Genomic DNA, 21,191 nt, shown 5'->3' on the forward strand with positions numbered 1-21,191 from the left:
CTCCTGCGCTCCTCACTTTATACCCTTAAAGGTAATACCCTTTTATTCCAATTTATCCCAGACTGGAGGTTGCAGCCCCTTCTTGGCCTTAAAGGCTCCATACCTTTAATCCATGGCGGCTTCCTTATGTATTTTACAGCCTTTAACTATATACACAGAGACGAAGTCGATTCTCCTCAGTAAATACACAGAGGTGAGGTAGATTCTCCTCAGTATATACACATAGAGGTGAGGTAGATTCTCCTCAGTATATACACATAGAGGTAAGGTAGATTCTCCTCAGTATATACATATAGCGGTGAGGTAGATTCTCCTCAGTATATACACACAAAGAGTGGAGGTAGATTCTCCTCAGTATATACACATAGCGGTGAGGTAGATTCTCCTCAGTATATACACACAAAGAGTGGAGGTAGATTCTCCTCAGTATATACACATAGAGGGGAGGTAGATTCTCCTCAGTATATACACATAGAGGGGAGGTAGATTCTCCTCAGTATATACACACAGAGGTGTGGTAGATTCTCCTCAGTATATACACACAGAGGTGTGGTAGATTCTCCTCAGTATATACACATAGAGGTGAGGTAGATTCTCCTCAGTATATACACATAGAGGGGAGGTAGATTCTCGCCAGTATATACACATAGAGGTGAGGTAGAGTCTCGTCAGTATATACACATAGAGGTAAGGTAGATTCTCGCCAGTATATACACATAGAGGTGAGGTAGATTCTCGCCAGTATATACACATAGAGGTGAGGTAGATTCTCGCCAGTATATACACATAGAGGGGAGGTATATTCTCCTCAGTATATACACAGAGGTGAGGTAGATTCTCCTCAGTATATACACATAGACGTGAGGTAGATTCTCCTCAGTATATACACATGGAGGTGAGGTAGATTCTCCTCAGTATATACACATAGAGGTGAGGTAGATTCTCCTCAGTATATACACATAGAGGTGAGGTAGATTCTCCTCAGTATATACACATAGAGGTAAGGTAGATTCTCCTCAGTATATACACATAGCGGTGAGGTAGATTCTCCTCAGTATATACACACAAAGAGTGGAGGTAGATTCTCCTCAGTATATACACATAGCGGTGAGGTAGATTCTCCTCAGTATATACACACAAAGAGTGGAGGTAGATTCTCCTCAGTATATACACATAGAGGGGAGGTAGATTCTCCTCAGTATATACACATAGAGGGGAGGTAGATTCTCCTCAGTATATACACACAGAGGTGTGGTAGATTCTCCTCAGTATATACACACAGAGGTGTGGTAGATTCTCCTCAGTATATACACATAGAGGTGAGGTAGATTCTCCTCAGTATATACACACAGAGGGGAGGTAGATTCTCGCCAGTATATACACATAGAGGTGAGGTAGAGTCTCGTCAGTATATACACATAGAGGTAAGGTAGATTCTCGCCAGTATATACACATAGAGGTGAGGTAGATTCTCGCCAGTATATACACATAGAGGTGAGGTAGATTCTCGCCAGTATATACACATAGAGGGGAGGTATATTCTCCTCAGTATATACACAGAGGTGAGGTAGATTCTCCTCAGTATATACACATAGACGTGAGGTAGATTCTCCTCAGTATATACACATGGAGGTGAGGTAGATTCTCCTCAGTATATACACATAGAGGTGAGGTAGATTCTCGCCAGTATATACACATAGAGGGGAGGTAGATTCTCCTCAGTATATACACAGAGGTGAGGTAGATTCTCCTCAGTATATACACATAGACGTGAGGTAGATTCTCCTCAGTATATACACATGGAGGTGAGGTAGATTCTCCTCAGTATATACACATAGAGGTGAGGTAGATTCTCGCCAGTATATACACATAGAGGGGAGGTAGATTCTCCTCAGTATATACACAGAGGTGAGGTAGATTCTCCTCAGTATATACACATAGAGGTGAGGTAGATTCTCCTCAGTATATACACATAGAGGGGAGGTAGATTCTCCTCAGTATAAACACATAGTGGGGAGGTAGATTCTCCTCAGTATATACACATAGAGGGGAGGTAGATTCTCCTCAGTATATACACATAGAGGGGAGGTAGATTCTCCTCAGTATATACACATAGAGGTGAGGTAGATTCTCCTTAGTATATACACATAGAAGGTAGGTAGATTCTCCTCAGTATATACACATAGACGTGAGGTAGATTCTCCTCAGTATATACACATGGAGGTGGGGTAGATTCTCCTCAGTATATACACATAGAGGTGAGGTAGATTCTCCTCAGTATATATACCCAGAGGAGAGGTAGATTCTCCTCAGTATATACACATGGAGGTGAGGTAGATTCTCCTCAGTATATACACAGAGGTGAGGTAGATTCTCCTCAGTATATACACAGAGGTGAGGTAGATTCTCCTCAGTATATACACATAGAGGGAGGTAGATTCTCCTCAGTATATGCACATAGAGGTGAGGTAGATTCTCCTCAGTATATACACATAGAGTTGAGGTAGATTCTCCTCAGTATATACACAGAGGTGAGGTAGATTCTCCTCAGTATATGCACATAGAGGTGAGGTAGATTCTCCTCAGTATATGCACACAGAGGTGAGGTAGATTCTCCTCAGTATATGCACATAGAGGTGAGGTAGATTCTCCTCAGTATATACACAGAGAGGTGAGGTAGATTCTCCTCAGTATTTTCACATAGAGGTGAGGTAGATTCTCCTCAGTATATACACAGAGGTGAGGTGGATTCCCCTTAGTATATACACATAAAGGGGAGGTAGATTCTCCTCAGTATATACACAGAGGTGAGGTAGATTCTCCTCAGTATATACACATAGAGGTGAGGTAGATTCTCCTCAGTATATACACAGAGGGGTGAGGTAGATTCTCCTCAGTATATACACATAGAGGGGAGGTAGATTCTCCTCAGTATATACACATAGAGGGGAGGTAGATTCTCCTCAGTATATACACATAGAGGGGAGGTAGATTCTCCTCAGTATATACACAGAGGTGAGGTAGATTCTCCTCAGTATATACACATAGAGGTGAGGTAGATTCTCCTCAGTATATACACAGAGAGGTGAGGTAGATTCTCCTCAGTATATACACATAGAGGTTGACTTAGATTCTCCTCAGTATATACACATAGAGGGGAGGTAGATGCTACTCAGTATATACACATAGAGGTGAGGTAGATTCTCCTCAGTATATACACACAGAGGTGAGGTAGATTCTCCTCAGTATATACACATAGAGGGGAGGTAGATTCTCCTCAGTATATACACATAGAGGTGAGGTAGATTCTCCTCAGTATATACACATAGAGGTGAGGTAGATTCTCCTCAGTATATACACATAGAGGGGAGGTAGATGCTACTCAGTATATACACATAGAGGTGAGGTAGATTCTCCTCAGTATATACACACAGAGGTGAGGTAGATTCTCCTCAGTATATACACATAGAGGGGAGGTAGATTCTCCTCAGTATATACACATAGAGGTGAGGTAGATTCTCCTTAGTATATACACATGGAGGGTAGGTAGAACTCTCATGTATTGCAAATTTTCACACAGTTTCTCATGCATAGAATGTAATATTAATGTTGTGACCCATTTAATTTTCCTATTTAGAACCTAAAGAATGGTCATGTCAAATTTCATGTTTGAACGACTCTGGGAAGATAGAGAATTAACAGTGAGTCAGTCAGGGCTTTCGCATATATATTATGAATATGAGATGAGTGCATTTAGGAAACTCTCATACCTGCTTTCCTCTATGTTTAAGAGAGGTCTCCTCTTACCCAGAGATGTGAGTGGTTAGTGGTCCTTCAACATGGCGTCCTTGACCCCAGCCCGATGTCCCTCTAAATACTCCCACTCTTACATAGAGAAATAGTCAGGCCTTCCCTGCTGTACTCAGTGGTTACTACTCACCTGCAGGAAGCTCCTCTTTACGCCGCTGATCGCCCCTCACATCCCTCTCTGTAGCATTAATATTGGGCAGATCTTCATCCGGATACAAAAGCTGTGAGACAAATATTATAAAAGTCAGCAGCCGGTTGGAGAAGTTGTGTGGGACGTCTTACAGGACTAAACAAGATCATTAATTACCATGAGGACCAGGACTGACCCGACAGTAGTAGTCATCAGTCATGTCAGAGTGGATGCCCTTTAGGCTACAATTAAAGGGATTGTCAGCAGGTTCATGCGGTTTGGCTTGGAGCTCTGTGCCGCGGAGAGGGCTGTGCTGGCTTCTCCCTCCTGCATCATGCAGATTGACAGCTTGCTCCCCTTTCATGTACAGGTAGACAGCCATCACTCTGTATGCTGGTAGAGGCCGACATGGACCCCACCGTGACTCAGAGCTCATCTGCATCGTCCCCCAAGCATTTGGCGCGCACTTTGAGTGCCATGATGCCAGGAATTCACTTCCAATTTCTTCCTAGTTAGCTCTGATGAGTAAGAAGATCTAGATAAGGAATTCTAGATTTCCTGACATTTTTACAATGAGATTTAGAGCTTCCTTAACCTCACCATACGTCTGAGAAGTTCTTCTGATTTGTTCTAGAAGGTCCAATAGGAAGTCTTTTGTCCCAGTGGCTTATGCTCCAACTACTCTGACATTATTTGGAGGTTCCCATGGATATTCCTCCAGCTTTATCTCCATCTGCCCCATGTGTCCTCAGGAGGCAGACCCTCCTACTGGATAGGGAGAGCCTGTATCCCTTTATGTGCTGCTATATTCATGTCTTAGACATACAAGTGTGAGGCTGATTGAGATAAGCTGAACTCAATGATGAGAGCAAAGACCAACCAGCAGCTTTCTGGAGGCCCCAGAGGGTCTTGCAGCTGTGAATGGTCCTCAATTCTGATACACAATCACCCCGAAGCATTCAGAGGACCAAGGGCATTGTCTTATGTTGTCACCCCAGGGAAATGCAGAAGTGGCAGTTTTGCTCAAGGAGTCTGGTCAGGGTCTTTTGCATAGAAATCATGCTCAAATCCAATGGGACACAAGCACAAGAGCTTGGAGGTATTTAAGGCTTATCTGCCGCCATCATCTCTCATTCATTAGAGGTAGCACAGGTACAACATTCCCAGCTAAACAGACCACTACTTATGCAGGAGGATCTAGAGAATCGCAACAGACGCAACAACATGAGAATTAAGGGACTCTTCATAAAATAGCTATGGAAATATTTACAGCTCTTGTGGGTACAGACAGAGTGGCCTCTGTATCTAGCACGCACAGCACACAGAGTGCTAAGACCATAGAATCAGAACCGCCAACAGACGATATTTGTACATTTCTGGCCTTTCCGGATGCGCTGGCGATTCTAGAGGCTACCAGAAAATGCAGAGCTCTGTAATATGCAGGGTCCTTCATACAGTTGCTCCAGGATCTGGCGCCTACCACATTGGCTATGATGTCGTATGATATGAGCATTGTTGGAGGCCTCAAGAGCAAAACACATTAAATATGCATAGTTGTCCCCTTTGGTATAGGAATCATCTACAGAGGAAGAAAATCTAATATTCGCTCGCCAGAAGACTTACAAGGCTGCTGGCAGCATCTGGAACTATCTCCAATTGAGCTGCCTAACTGGCTACCCGTGCCAGATATCCCCGTGTTCTCACACCTGTCTCCTCCTGAAAATTGGCAACTTACAGAGAGTTCCAAGTTGCCTAAGGGCAAAAAGAAGAATAGGCAGGAGGACACTTGAATTATGGGACATGGCTGATAGCATGAAACACACTACAAAGGAAACAAGCACATGCCCTTACCAGGAAGGCACTTTTCTCAGAGTTTTCATAACTCACACCCTTCTTCTGCCTCTAAAGGGGTTTCCATCTGGTTCCACAATTCTGCCAACCTGCGCAAAAATCAGACATACTGGGGAGGACCCTTTTTCTCAAAGGTTCAGCTAACAATATTAAAATAGCCATTGCCAACTTATACACCCCTAATGCAAACCAAGTAGTCTGGTACAACAGCTGAAAATCCTAAGGGAGTTTGCCGAGAGATCCATCGTATTTGGGGGAGATAAATAAAAATAAATATAAAAATAAATATAAAAATAAATATATATAGACAAAAGCCCTGACTGGCTGGCCAAAAGTTCCCCAACTTCCTGATGTCGTAAAAACATGAAATTTGGCACGAGCATTGATTATGTCATAAATAGGAAAAGCTAATGGGTCCCAACTCGATTATTCAATTCTAAGCGCAAAAGAATAAGCATCAAAATTTTACCTACGGAATCTAATTCTCTCACTTCCCGGTGTCATAGAAACTCGAAGTTTGGCACGGGCATTGATTATGTCATAAATAGGAAAAGCTAATGGGTCCCAACTCGATTATTCAATTCTAAGCGCAAAAGAATTAGCGTCCAAATTTTACGTATGAGATCTAATTCTCTCACTTCCTGATGTCATTTTATATAAAGGAAACGTCGCATGGTTACCTACCCGTGGTGTTTCCTGGGTAACGCAGAGAACTATGCAAAATGGTGAACATATGTTTTTCCGGTATCTCTAAAGTAACCACGACTTCATAAGATTTTCCGTGTGAACACCAGATAAACACCAGTACCAAATTAACTCGGGCGAAGCCGGGTATATCAGCTAGTTGGAATAGAACTCTGAACCCACTGCTCAACTCTTCAGTAGATCACTCCCAGGTCTCACAGGTTCAAATCAGAAAACGGATCCGGCTGATGCAGTGGATGGGGGTTATGGATGCTTGGCGTCTTCTACGCCCTTCTACAAAGGATTAATCCTATTTCTCCCAAGTCCACTCCCCTTTCCAGAGGTTGGACTATTTGTTAGTTGCAGCTGCGTTTGCAGATGATACAGCATTTGGGATTTTGGAGCCTGAGAAAAGTATCCTGGGTCTGGTCTAACTCCTGGAGTTCTTTGGTACTATTTCTAACTTTAAAGTGAACTTTTTAAAATCTACAGTCCTGAATGTATCTGTCCCTGCCATACGCTGCAACTATCCGAGATCCAATTTACCCTTCTCCTGGTCAGATACTTCAATAGATTACCTGGGAATTAAGCTCACTAAAAAAGTGGAGAAGCTGTACCTCAGCAATTTCCAAACCTTAATGGCCCATGTTAAGAACTTACTTCGGCCCTATGACCTCCCTTATATCTCCTGGTTTGGAGGGAAAAATATTCTAAAATCTTAGGTTTTGCCAGTGATACAATCTACTTGCCGAAGTCCTTCTTTAAAACCCTCCACTCAATCTTCTCTGGGTATGTCTGGAGGCAGAGGAGTCCATACCTGGCCTATAGCCTAATGATAGATGGACAGATGGACCTGCCTTGTGTCCACAATTTCTACCAGGCAGTACAGCTCAACTACTGGATGGATCTTGCTCACCCCACTAGAGATCCTTTATTATGGCAACTAGCTGTGGGCGTGCATGGGTTTGCTCTCCTGGAGGACCTATGTTTCCCTTCTAAGAATATATACAGATCCAACAAATTTAACCCTTTGGTTCGGGGCCCATGTGAAAACTGGGACTGACTGAAGGACTCCTTATCTCCCAACCCTTCCCTAATTATCCCTATGAGAATTATTTGTAAACTCTTCAAGATCCCAATGGACCCTGCAACTGGAAGTATTTGAAGAAAATTTTCTGAGTTGATTTTGGGAGACCTACAAGCACACATAAAAATGCATTCAATGTTAAGCAAAAGCTTCTTCCTGAACATACCTCTTCTCCTTTTTGCAGCAGGCACATGTCGGTAAAGTGATTGGTGTCTTTTTGTGATCTTTACAAGTCTACCAGACCTAAAAGCCCATTTGAAAAACTTTTGCACGGGGAAGGGGGGGGGGGCGTGGCCTAGCTGCCGAGGCGGGAGGACACACGCGGCTGAGCTCCGCCATAATACACGGTTTTTAAGAACTTCCCGATAGCGGAGTAGCTACCTTGGGCATCTAGAAGCTCCCTCTAGACCCCTTGAAAGAGCGTGCAGTGGTAGGAGGACGATTTCAGAGCCCTGTGTCCGGAGGCGGCGGTGAAGTAATGGCGGCCAGCGAGAGCAGGGGCGTCTGCGCGCGGAGGTGAAGGCCCAGACCCGTAAGGGAAGAAGGACGCAGCTTAAAGCATGATCCCCGGTGAGTGGAGTGGCAGTCGGCGGTCCCGGTGAAGCCGGCAGAGGGGACCTCTGCTGCGGTGGCGGAGGACGTCGAGGTGGGAAACGTCATACTGGACGCTGCATAGGCGGGGGAGGAGGTGGACATGGGCACAGGACATCCTGACAGGCGGCAGACAAAGCGGGTAGTGACTGACACAGCTGGCGATAGCCTTGGGCCCCGCAACGCGTCACCCCCCACTGGCCTAACAGTACAGGCTGTGAGATAAGGCCCTAGACAAATCGGGCCTAGGACAAGGCCCTGAAGAGGCACAGCACCCACACAAGGCCCTGCAGCCTAGAACCGGCAGGACTGTGAGTTTGCTATGGCCCGTCGGGCTGGCCGCTCCGCCCCCGCCCTCCATCTTTTACTACCCTGAGGGCTGCGCCCTTCATCCTTGAAAGCTACCTGGAGACCCAGAGTGCATAAGCCGCCACTGAGACGCAGACGGCACGCAAGCAGGGCTGCCCTTACAGGCTCTGATAGAGCAGGACTTTTTACACACTCATCAATTCAAACCACTAAGATGAGAGTTCATTTAACTAACCAATGCAAACAAGAGACCCTGATACCTATGCTCCCTTAGCTACAGACCAGATGAACTAGCACAAAAGTCGACTGAAAACAGCTTCCAGATGAACGACATAGCTCATCAAGATAAAATGGTGGAAATTGGAAAAGACAAAAACAAGAAACACACCGACACCCCTAGGCCTAGCAAAATTCAAGTGGAGATGGACAAATGCCTAAAAAAAAAAAAACAAAAAAAAAAACATAGCTCACCAGCGGCACAGAGAAAGAAAACCTCTCAAGAAAACCTCGTTGAACAATCCATGGAGGACTCAGATATAGAGAGTGCCTCAATTGCTTCAGAGTATAACGAAGACACAGACAGAGGCCCAATCTCACACTCTTTCCTCAAAAATCCTGGTGCACTCTATCTTTCTGGTCATGAAAGAACTGGCAGACATCAAAACTGAGTTCAAGAAAATTGGCCACAGAGTCGAGGACCTGGAGAGCGCTCATCAGGAACTATTACAACATAATGCAGCACTTCGGACCAACCTTATGGGTCAGCAAGACCAACTAAATCAAGCTATGCTATTGATTGAGGACCAGGAGAACAGAAGCCAAATAAAAAATATCCGCTTCAGAGGCCATCCAGAGTCCACGACAACTGAGACGCTAAACCTTGTAGCTTCACAAATATTCCAGACCCTACTTGGAAAAGACAGCTGACAAGATAATAGAACGTATCCACAGAGCTCTGCAACACAAACCCCCACCAAATGAACCACCTAGAGACGTCATCTGTGGCCTGTTGAGCTACGTGGACACCTCGGCTATCCTACAAAAAGCTAGAGAGGTCCATGAGATCATCCACGATGAAAGCAAAATTCTCATATTTCAGGACATTGCTCCCAGTACATTGGTCAACAGACGCATAATGAAACCCCTGACGGAGGCCTTACAAAGGAAAAAATTGCCCATGAGATGGCTTTTCCCATTCGGCCTCTCCATCTTTAAAGATGGCCAAAGGATAACTATTAGATCACCGGATGACCTCGAAAAAGCATGGCAGAAGCTGGAGATACCCCCGCTCGACATCCCATCATGGGTACCATTCCAGACCAAGTGCCAGTTGCCTTCACTGCAGAAGCCTGAGAGTTGGACATTGAGCAAAGCCCAAAGAACCCCAAGGCATAGAAAGTGACTGCAGGTCGAGACCTGACCTGACCCCTCTAACAGGTCATTGTGTCCCTAGGAGGGCGCCCTCTGCCTGTCTCTTTCTTAATCCTCTCCTTTTAGATCCTAACGGCAAGCGTGGGCTGCACAGAGGGGAATTGGGTGGAGCCGGGAGACTGCACCCTTACTCGATGTTCCGCTGGTAAGACAAGCTGGCCAGGTAACGGGCGCAGGGGACGGGGGAAGTAGATAAAGCGTTATTCTAGGGGCGTTGAGTCCCTGGAGGGGCGGTCTCTCTCCCCTGGGGTCCATCGGTCCATGGCCCTCCCCTTTCCTCATTTGGCCACATTATGTGGCATTTGTTGTTGATTTTTGTTTGAACAGCAAGAAGGTTTTCAATAGGATGAGGCAGAGGAAGGCAGATCGGTGTTTAGTAACAACCCCCCTAAAACTGACATATGGCAGAAGTTAAGATTACCTCAATTTATATCAGAGGCTGGAATAGCCCACAAAAAAAGATCCCAAACTTTTTCTCTTCTGAAAAAGTATAAATCGGAGGTGGTGTTTCTACAAGAAACCCATTTTCACCATAATTGCATCCCTAATCTCCCTACATTTAACTATAAGCAATGGTACCACAGCACATACACCTCGGCCTCTAGAGGGGTCCCTATTGCAATTAGCAAAATGTCCCGTTTGTTCCCATGCGGGTGGAAGTAGACCCGAGGGGCAGATATAGTTTCTTGAAAGGTAAGGTGGCACATAGTATGATCTCTTTTGCTAACCTTTATGCCCCGAATAAAAATCAAACCTTGTGGTTAACTCGGACTCTGACCAAGTTTGGAGAGTTTGCGGAAGGCCTTCGCATAGTTGGAGGCGATTTCCACCTGGCATTAGATAAAGCCATGGATACAACCTCGGGCTCTGCGACACCCGCCCGAAAACAAATTCATAGGCTGAGGAGCCTTCTATCAGAGCTAAACCTGCAGGACGCCTGGAGGATCCTAAACCCAGGGACTAAAGAATATTCGTACTACTCATATATCCATTCCTCTTATCACAGAATTGATTACTTCTTGATTTCTGGCAAACATATTCATTCCGGCACCTCCACCAACATTGGCCCAATCACTATCTCGGACCACGCCCCTATCTTTATCACACTGTTAGTAGATAGCCTGCTGGAGAGAGTGGAACTGGGGACTTAATAGCACACTAATTAATGGAAGAGATAGCTGCTCACTCCTGTCAGAGAAATTAGAAGAATACTTCAAGATCAGTGTCTGTCCCAATCATGTGGGAGGCGCATAAAGCTTTCATCAGGGGTGAGTTGATCTCCTTAGGCGGGGGAGTAAAACGGCAGAGAAACGAGGAAATTGCCTCACTCCTTGCCCAAATCACTACTAAGGAAACACTCCACAAAAATAACCCTAGTACTGATATCCTTGGGGAATTAAAACACGAGAGAAAAACTTAAAAACGTCCTGAACATAAAAGAAGCAAAGACTCTGTTCACCTCCAAATATAAAATCTACATACATGGAGACAGAGGCTCAAAAACAATGACAAGACTCATTAAAAAGCAAAAGGAAAAAACTTTTATCTCACAGATTAAGACCCCTACAGGAGATGTAGTAACGGCCAACCGAGATGTATCCAGGGAGTTTGAAAAATATTACACTACACTTTATAACCTCCGGGAGGACTCAGGAGAGATCCCTGACACCTCTCTCACTTTTATCAACACCCTAGGCCTCCCGAGCCTGAAAGAGGAGGAAGCCTCCGCAATTTTACAACCGGTGACAGAGGTCCTGGCCTCCATTCCTAACGGGAAAAGCCCAAGCCCAGGCGGCCTCCCAATTCTCTACTACAAAAAGTTCGCAAAAATACTCACCCCATATCTCACCAAACTTTGCAACTCCCTCCTCTCGGGTTCTACCCTCCCTAAGCAATCCCTTGAAGCTTATATAACTTTAATACCTAAAGAGGGCAAAGACCCGGAACATTGCAGTAACTATTGCCCAATCTCACTACTAAACGCAGATATCAAACTCTGGGCGAAGTTACTTGCCCAAAAAATAGCCCCCTTTCTTCCCAAATTAATAAACCCAGTCCAAGTGGGCTTTGTCCCAGGTAGGGAGGGGAAATTTAACACAACACGAGCAATACACGCTATACACCATGCTAACCTAAATAAGCTACCGCTGGTAATGATATCCACTGACGCAGAGAAGGCCTTTGATAGGGTTAGCTAGAACTTCATGGTACATACCCTAACGAAATTTGGCTTCCCGTCCCCATTCATTAGGGCCATATTATCACTATATTCAGAACCCTCAGCGAGAATCCAGGTCAACGGCACACTATCAGAACCCTTCTCAATAAGAAACGGAACTAGGCAGGGTTGTCCACTTTCCCCCACACTTTTCATATTCGTGATGGAGACACTACTACAACGCATTCGACAAAACCCTGACATTGAAGGCCTCCAGATAGGGAGTACCACACACCACTGCAGCCTTTGCTGATGACCTTTTGGTCCTCTCGACAAACCCAAAAAGGGCTTTCCCTGCAGTAATGGAGACCTTCGATCTCTTCGGCAGGCTATCCAACTTTAAAATTAATTATGACAAGTCGGAAGTTTTAAACATCACTGCCCCACCCCATACCATCAAATATCTAAAAGAGCAATTCGCTTTCAAATGGCCACCTTCGACCATTAAATATCTGAGCATATCACTTACTTCCAACCCTCGCCACCTCTTTGACGCCAACTACGCCCAACTAATCAAAAAAGTAAGAAATCAACTCAAACAATTTAACATACCATTAATCTCATGGCTTGGAAGGAAGAATCTTATTTCTACATATATCCTGCCATCCATCATTTACATACTCCACTCGTTTCCAATAGAAATCCCCATTTTCTTTTTCAATCATATCCACAGTTAGTTTATAAGATTTATCTGGGACAGACGCAAACTTCGCCTGGCGTTCTCCTATCTGGTGCAAAAACGCCCTCAGGGGGGGCGTGGCCTGCGACCAAGATGGCCGGTCGCACTTAGGTGTAGCTCCCCAGGGGATTTTTATTATCCTGTAACGATCCTGGCCTAAAGTACTCCACTTACCTCGCTGAGGCACCGACGGGACCTACTTACCCTGCTGCAGCAACGGAACAAGAAACAGCGGCGCTTCTGGGTTCCCGCTGGACGGCGGGAGACTCGGGACGGAGCGCGAGGCGACCACCTGCCAGCGCCCTGCTGGCACTCTCGGCCGCGACCCGGCGGCGCCGCGCGACAGAACCTCCGGGCGTATTTAGCCCCGACACACCAGAGGGACCGGCTCCCGGCACCTGAAGCCAGCGGTGCAGCGGCTCGGGACCATCGGCGGCGCAAGCGGCCGCGCTGCATCATATCGCTCGGCCCCCCCCCCCCCCGCGAGCGGTGCAGACACACGTGCCCCCGGAGGGGCCATCTCCCGATCACCGCCAAGACACTTCAGCGGAGGCGCCCGAGACCTACTGGCCTGCTGCCGAGATTCTCCTGCAGCGTCCCGCTAACGGAGCCCCGGACGAACCCGCTCCCTGCAGGCCCTGAGCGCGTCGCGGGCTGGCCTTCTTCTCCTGCCGGACGGGACCCTTTAGAGCGGCGGCACGCCGACCGGAGCTGCAGCGCTGCTGCATTATACCGACCTACCCGCCGACATATAAGATCCGTGGCGGAGCTCATCCACCGCTGGGCCCCTGCTCTGAGGGACCACGAACTGTGAGTAAAGTCAGGGGGGGGTCACTGCCCGGGAGATTGACATCCCATAAGCTGCGCCCGAGGAGGGGGTCGCCCAATACTGGGAGCACCCCCAGATAAGGCCCTTAGCAGGACACTCCATAAAGGAAAATAGAGACAGCACCGCAACCCCTCACAAACCCGTGCACCCGGGATAACCTCCGACAAGCGGCGCTTGTGAAGGCAGCCGAAACAACAAGCCCATTAAATCATCTATCAGTTTGGGACCCAAGGGCTATTCCCCAGGAGCCACTACAGGACCCACATTAAATCCCTGAGGCCTAGTCCTCACGCCTTCTCCAATTACCATCTCCTGCTAGACCGACTGGTCTGCAGTCCAGGCCCCTACACAACGTTCAAGGGCCTACATTCCTAACGGCCGGCTGTGTCCAGCTAACACCGCTGAGCGCTTCAAGACACCCAGCTCCACTAACAACACGAGCAAGGCCTTTCTTCAGCTTTATACATTCTCTCTCAATAACATCGCGGAGATATACTCCGACAGCTCCAATCATCCTCCCCGCTTAATATTTGTTCAACATGAGTACCCGAGCCAAGGGTGGCACTGCGGCCGAAAAACTTAAAGAATTCTCTAGGACAGAGACACCTGAACACACACCACGGCCTGCACGTACCACCCAGGCGAGAGAGAGCGAGACAGACCCGGGGCAACCCCCGGAACCCACTATGCGGCAACTTCTTGAAGCTATCAATATCTGCAAATCCTCCCTCACGGGCAAAATAGACGAAATCAAAGCAGATGTCTCCCTGCTAAGACAGGACTTACAAAACATGCGAGGCAGAATGAGTGAGATGGAAGACCGCGTTTCCAGCATTGAAGACTCCCTGAAACCACTCCCGGCGGCAATACACAAAGTCACCAAACAATCAGAATTTTGCCAGTCCAAGATGGATGACTTGGAAAATCGCCTCCGCCGTAACAACCTACGGATAATCGGCTTGCCGGAGCGAGCAGAAGGCTCCCATCCGGAGTCTTTCACGGAGAACTGGCTAAAGTCTATACTGGGGAACGACATTTTCTCAGCCTCCTTCACCGTAGAGAGAGCCCATCGTGTCCCGACTAGACCTCCACCCCCGGGTGCCCCCCCGCGCCCCTTTCTGGCAAGGATTCTAAACTGCAGAGACCGTGACACCGCACTGCGTCAAGCCAGAATTAAAGGCCCACTTAAATACAACAATTCGCTAATCTCCATTTTTCCTGATTTTTCCGCGGATTTACAGAAGCAGAGAGCCACCTTCATAGAGGTCAAGAAAAAATTCAAGGACAGAAATATCCCTTACTCCATGGCCTACCCAGCCCGCCTGCGCATTGTAGCGGACGGGAAAGCCCTCTTCATGCAATCACCAGCCGAAGCCATGGAATGGCTCCAGATGCATCCTACACCATCCGCGGACGCTGGATCCTGAACACGCCGTAGCTATATCCTAAAATTTTATTTGTAATGTTACTCTGTAATTCCCCTGGCCTACTGGGAACAATGGGCAATTAATATTCAATAAGCCCCTCATTGGGACCTCAAGACACAAAACCTACTAGTCTCAGTCGAGGCCACTACTTCCCTTAAGGCCACAGGAATTTCCCCTATTGGCAACAACCGTTACTCTCTTGATAGAGCGTAACTTAAAGATTTCCTCTTGACATTTCCGTTATAATTGTTAAACGGAATGTTACATGTTGACTGTTTATGTGATTATAGTTCAGTTCTGGTTAAATCCCCGGAGAGTCCGTGCCGGTGCTACTATCCCATTAATACACGCAAATTGCCGCCGCTCTTAAACGCCCTACCCGTGAACTACCGGGTCTTTTTACCACTTAAATGGCGTTAACATGTTTTAGTTGGAATGTGAGAGGTTTGGGTACCACCGCCAAGCGCAAGGCTGTGTTTTCATGCATTAAACAATTTAATCCTCACATTGTATGCTTACAGGAAACTCACCTCACCTCAGAAAAGGCCGAACTACTCAAAAAACCGTGGGTCCAATGGGTAAGCCACTCCTATCACACCTCCTCCTCCAGGGGAGTCTCACTCCTTATTCACAAAGCAGTAAGATGGAACCCAATTAGCACCCGTAGAGACCCTGAAGGGAGATTCATTTTTACATATGCTGAAATAGACTCTAAACCCTATACCATCTTATGTATATACAACCCACCCCATAACAACCAATATCCCGTACAAGCGGCCATCGCGTTTGCCCACCAATACCCCCTAGCAAGCGTCATCTGTATGGGGGACTTTAACCAAGTAATGGATCTAAATATAGATAGGTTCCATACACCATCCACAGCCCCTACCACTGCTAAATCCTCTCTGCAACAGCTTACTGACAGCGTGGGATGGGTGGATTTCTGGCGCATCAATCACCCCACTACCCAGGAATACACCTGCCATTCCCAGGGACATAACACCCTGTCCAGAATCGACTACATATTCGGCTCCCCATCTCTAGCAATCTATCTCTCCAATATAACACACTGCCCACGGGGCGTCTCGGACCATTGCCCGATTCTATTAACCTTAAAATTCCCCCAAAATAAAATCATCCCCAACTGGAAAATACATCCATTCTGGCTTAAACTTATTGATACCGACGACCAAACACCCGCCCACATATCAACCTTTCTAGACGTCCACAACAACAACACCCACTATGCCCTGAAATGGGATACCCTCAAGGCTTACCTCAGAGGCTGTCTTAAATCCACCATCACTCACATTAAAAAATCCACATCCCAGTCTGACCGCGACATTGAGGCCCGGGCTACGGAGGCGGAAAAACTATACATCTCCGACCCTACAGACTCCAACAAAGTGGCATGGCTCGGCATGTCCCGCCTGCATAAAATTCAAATCCATGAAAAAACCAAACGTAAATTATTCTTCACCAAACAATATTACTTCGAACTGGGGAACCAATCCAGCCATCTTCTGGCTAATCTCATCAGGCGGGAGAGCCACTCTAATACTATCCTCAAAATTCAAAACACACAAGGCGAGACGCTCACCGATGCCCAGTCCATCACAGAACGATTTAGAGAATTCTATGCCAATCTCTACAGCTCCTCTACTAACAAAACCACTTCAGACACCCTCAACTACCTCCAGGATCTGATATTCCCAACACTCAAGGCCGAACAGATAGCGCTTCTAGAAGCCCCTATTTCCCTAGAGGAGGTTCAGCAAACCATCCAAGATATGGCACTGAATAAATCCCCAGGCCCAGATGGCCTCCCCATTGAAGTATACCAAAAATATAGTGAACACCTCACCCCACTACTGCACGAAACACTACTTCAAGCCCAAATAGGTAACTCCCTTCCCCCCTCATTTTATAAAGCCACCATAATCGTCTTACTAAAGCCCAATAAAAACCCGTTGGACTGTAGCTCCTATCGACCCATTTCGCTAGTCAATGCAGACTACAAAATCCTAACCAAAGTCCTAGCAACCAGATTAAACCAAGTCATCCTTTCTATTATACATCCAGACCAGACCGGCTTCATGCCAGGGAAATCCACAACGATCAATATAAGAAAAGTCCAAACCGCCATTCAGATTGGTACCAAATTTAATATGCCCTGGGCCCTCGCATCACTGGACATGATGAAAGCCTTCGACTCCCTGGAGTGGAGCTTTCTAGAGGCATGCCTTCTTCGCTTCGGTTTCGGTCCCCAGTTTATACACTGGATCAAAATAATATACAAATCCCCAAGCGCCAATGTAATTGTAAACGGTATTCCATCAGCCGACTTCTCATTGACCAGGGGCACCCGCCAGGGCTGCCCACTATCCCCGGCTTTATTCGCCATAGCCATAGAGGCGCTGGCGATCCGTTTGAGAGCCACTCCGGCCGTAGCCGGAATCAAGTGGGGAGGCCTGGAGAGCAAGGTGGGCCTTTACGCGGATGATACGATCCTGTTCTTGTCAAATCCAGAAACCTCCTTCCCCCAGGCCCTACAACACATTGATAAATTTGCCCAGTACTCAGGCCTACAAGTAAATTGGTCCAAATCCACGATCCTATACATGGACCATAACCCTGTGACAGACCCCTCAGTAGCTAGATATGGCCTGGCGGTGGTATCAACGTTCAAATACCTAGGGATAAACATAACCCGAAACCACAATAGAGCCCTAGAAGAAAATATTGACCCTCTATTTGAGACCATAAGACACAAACTTAAACAATGGTCCAGGTTGCCCCTATCAGTTGCAGGTCGCATAAACCTAGTCAAAATGGCTATACAACCGAAATGTTTATATATACTACAGCACATGCCTATGATCGTCCCCAAACGGTATTTCCAATCTCTAAACTCCCACATCTCCTCATTTATATGGGGCTCATCGAGACACAAACTAAGTTTAATGTCATTACAGAGACCCAAAAATCAGGCGGGTATGTCCCTCCCAGACCTCAGATTATATTATCTAGCTGGTCAACTCCGCAATATTCGCCCGTGGTTCCAAAACACAGTAAAACCCATCACAGATCAATACCTGGAACATCAAGTGAAAGGCAACAATCTGTTGGTGTACTTGGAGTTCCCCGAATGTTCAAACCCCTCAGATTTACTACCACTCCACAGATTAGCGCTGAGTGTGTGGAGAGAGACAAAATCTATCCAGAGCTTTGACGATACAGTATCCGATCTTCCTCTCTGGGATAACCCAGGCCTGACGGCTCTGCAGACAGTCCCAGACCCCCAATACTGGAGGAATTTGGGGGTCACCTCACTCAAAGATATATACAAGGACGGTGTATTCCCTACATTCACTCAACTGCGCGATCTGTTACAATCCCCGCACCTCCAACTGTTCAGGTTTTTTCAACTTAGGCACGCACTGACCACCCAGTTTCCCCCCAACTCTACTCAGATATCCAACTTCCCTACCATCGGAATCCTTAAATCCCAAGGACCCAGGGGCTTGATCTCGGCACTTTATACACACTTACTTTCAGCCAAAGTAAACCTCCACCCACTTCCAGTCTTTAATAAATGGGCGCTCTCCATCCCTTCTCTCACAACTGATGATTGGACAGACATCATGGAATCCCATTTGTCTGTCTCGCCCGCCGTGAATAATAAATTGATTCAACTTTATATAATCCATCAAGCTTATCTCACCCCTAACCGACTATACCAAATGGGTAACGCCCCATTAAATTCATGCCACAGATGCCATCAACCTGGGGCGAACTTCTGGCACTTAATCTGGGACTGTCCACCAGTAAACAATCTCTGGTCCGACATTGCAGCCTTTACAAACGCACTTTTATTACCTCCATTTAACATATCAATGGATCCCAAAGTAATTTTATTCGGCCTACTGCCGGAAGATCAATGGCCCAAATACACACGCACCTTCCTCAAGAAAATACTGTTTCTGGCCCGCAAAGTGGTGGTACTGCACTGGATGGCTGCAGACCCACCCCTACTATCACAATGGATAAAACTAATAAACGATGTCACTCCATATGAAAAAATCATCTATAAGAATAGAGGATGCCCGGGAAGGTTTCAGGAGATCTGGGGCCTCTGGCTCATCAACCGACAAACTTTATCATCAATGTGAGTTCTATCCGGGCTCCCACCCCTTCCCTCCCTCTTGGGGATCTCATATTTCCCTCATCTCTCCCTACATCCCACCCGCATCTTTAATGCATTTCCCATTTTTCTGCCAGGTACTGAGCGGCTGCCCGGCACGGGCTCTCCGGCACTCTCTCCCCCCTTCTTTTTACTGTTGTTCAACTGTTTGACTTGAAACTAAGCAAAACAAAACAAAAAGCATTGTTTCTCCCCTTTTTTTATTGACCAATTTATACAGGTGCAGTTTAGCATTAAATGTACTTTTACGTATATATACGATATTTATACAGATACAATCAATGTCATGTATAATATTTTCCTCATGCAATATGCTATGTACCGTGATTCTGTATTTTGTTAAATAAAACAAAGTTAAAAAAAAAACGCCCTCAGGGAGGCACCGGCTTGCCGAACTTCCAGCTATATTATAAAGCAATCCCCATAGCCAGATGGATCTTCCTGATAAACAGCGAGATAACCTCTCCTACCGTGGAGATAGAGAGGACGGTGCTGGGCAAAGACAATCAGGCGCGGCTATGGATAGACGGACCTCTAGTGAGGAAAGGCACACTACTCAGCCCCATCACAAAAGGAACAATCAAGGTGCTTAGAACAACACGTCTGGAGATGGCAAAGAATCACTTACTGTCTCCAATGACCCCCGCTTCCTTGATACCGGCTATCCTGGCAAACAAACCACTCAGGGTGGAGGGGATCTGGGACAAATTGAAAGACCTTACAATTCACGACATCGAGGGCCCTAAAATAACAAACCAAGCTTAATTAGACACTAGATTTCCACACCTTACACTAGACATTCTGAGCAGAGTAAGTCTCTATCACTCTCTAAAAAGGTTTCAGCTATCTAGCTCTAGCAAATTGAGAGACCCTCTGTGGTTTGAGACCTACATCTCCCTTTCGACACGTCCAAAGAGACTGGTCAAGCACTTACACAACGACCTATTACTACAGAACGCACCGGAGAAACCCTGGTTTCTCAGAGAGTGGGAGAGAGAGCTGGGACTCAATCTAGATAGAGTAGAGACCCTCAAAGTATTAAAAAAAACTCACACGGTTTCTCCAGGTGTGTACGAATCCAAGAGAATTCATATAAAATTTTGACTAGATGGTACAGAACCCCGAAAACAATATCTAGAACAAGCGCGGAGACATCTGACATGTGCTGGAGGTGTGAGACAGAGAGGGGTACCGCCCTGCATATTTGGTGGCACTGTCCAAAAATAAGACCCTACTGGCAGGCGGTCACCAATCATATCAATACAATATGTCACACTTCCTTCTCCTGCAGGCCAGAGGAGATCTTGATTTGGCTGCCTACAAAACAATTTCACCCTTCAAACAAAAGCTTGTCTACAAGTCTTTTGGCAGTGTCCAAGCTCATGATCCCCCTCCACTGGAGGGAAAGGGAAATTCCACAGGTTTCCCAATGGTTGGAAAGAATCGCACAAATATTCAGATTTGAGGAAGTGTTGGCCTGGGAAGCAGGCACATGGGACGAATTCACACCCCTCTGGTTACCTTGGATCCAGTTTCAGGGAAGCAGACATAGCCTTGGTAGTTAATAAAACAGAGCGCCAAGTACTAAATCAGAATAATCAGCCTAATCCTCTATACCTGACATTGGGTTACCTGATAATAAGATATTACACTTGCTGTTTGCTACCCTTGCTATCACCCCCCCCCTTCCCTTTTCTCCTCCTACCCCCTCTCCCCTCCCTCCACCACACTCCTCTACCTTTCCCATGCTAGTGACTTTATTGTTTAGAATGTATTGCCTACAATGTTCACCTCATACGCTCGTCTCTGGCACAATGGTTAAGATGCACGTGTTTAGGTCCTGCGGGACCAGATATTACTACAATTGTACTGGCAATTTTTCTTTTCCTTAATAAAAAGAAATTGTTTAAAAAAAACCCCAAAAAAACCTTTTGCGCGAGG

General features: G+C 46.4%; 1 protein-coding gene across 2 annotated transcripts in view; it reads right to left on the reverse strand.

Moving 5' to 3' along the window:
• The window catches only part of LOC136627267 (zinc finger protein 304-like), a 218,256-nt gene that overhangs the window by 97,815 nt on the left and 99,250 nt on the right, over positions 1–21,191 (reverse strand). The window lies entirely within an intron of this gene.

This window comes from Eleutherodactylus coqui, chromosome 5 (genome assembly GCF_035609145.1).
Source record: "Eleutherodactylus coqui strain aEleCoq1 chromosome 5, aEleCoq1.hap1, whole genome shotgun sequence".
NCBI lineage: Eukaryota > Metazoa > Chordata > Amphibia > Anura > Eleutherodactylidae > Eleutherodactylus > Eleutherodactylus coqui.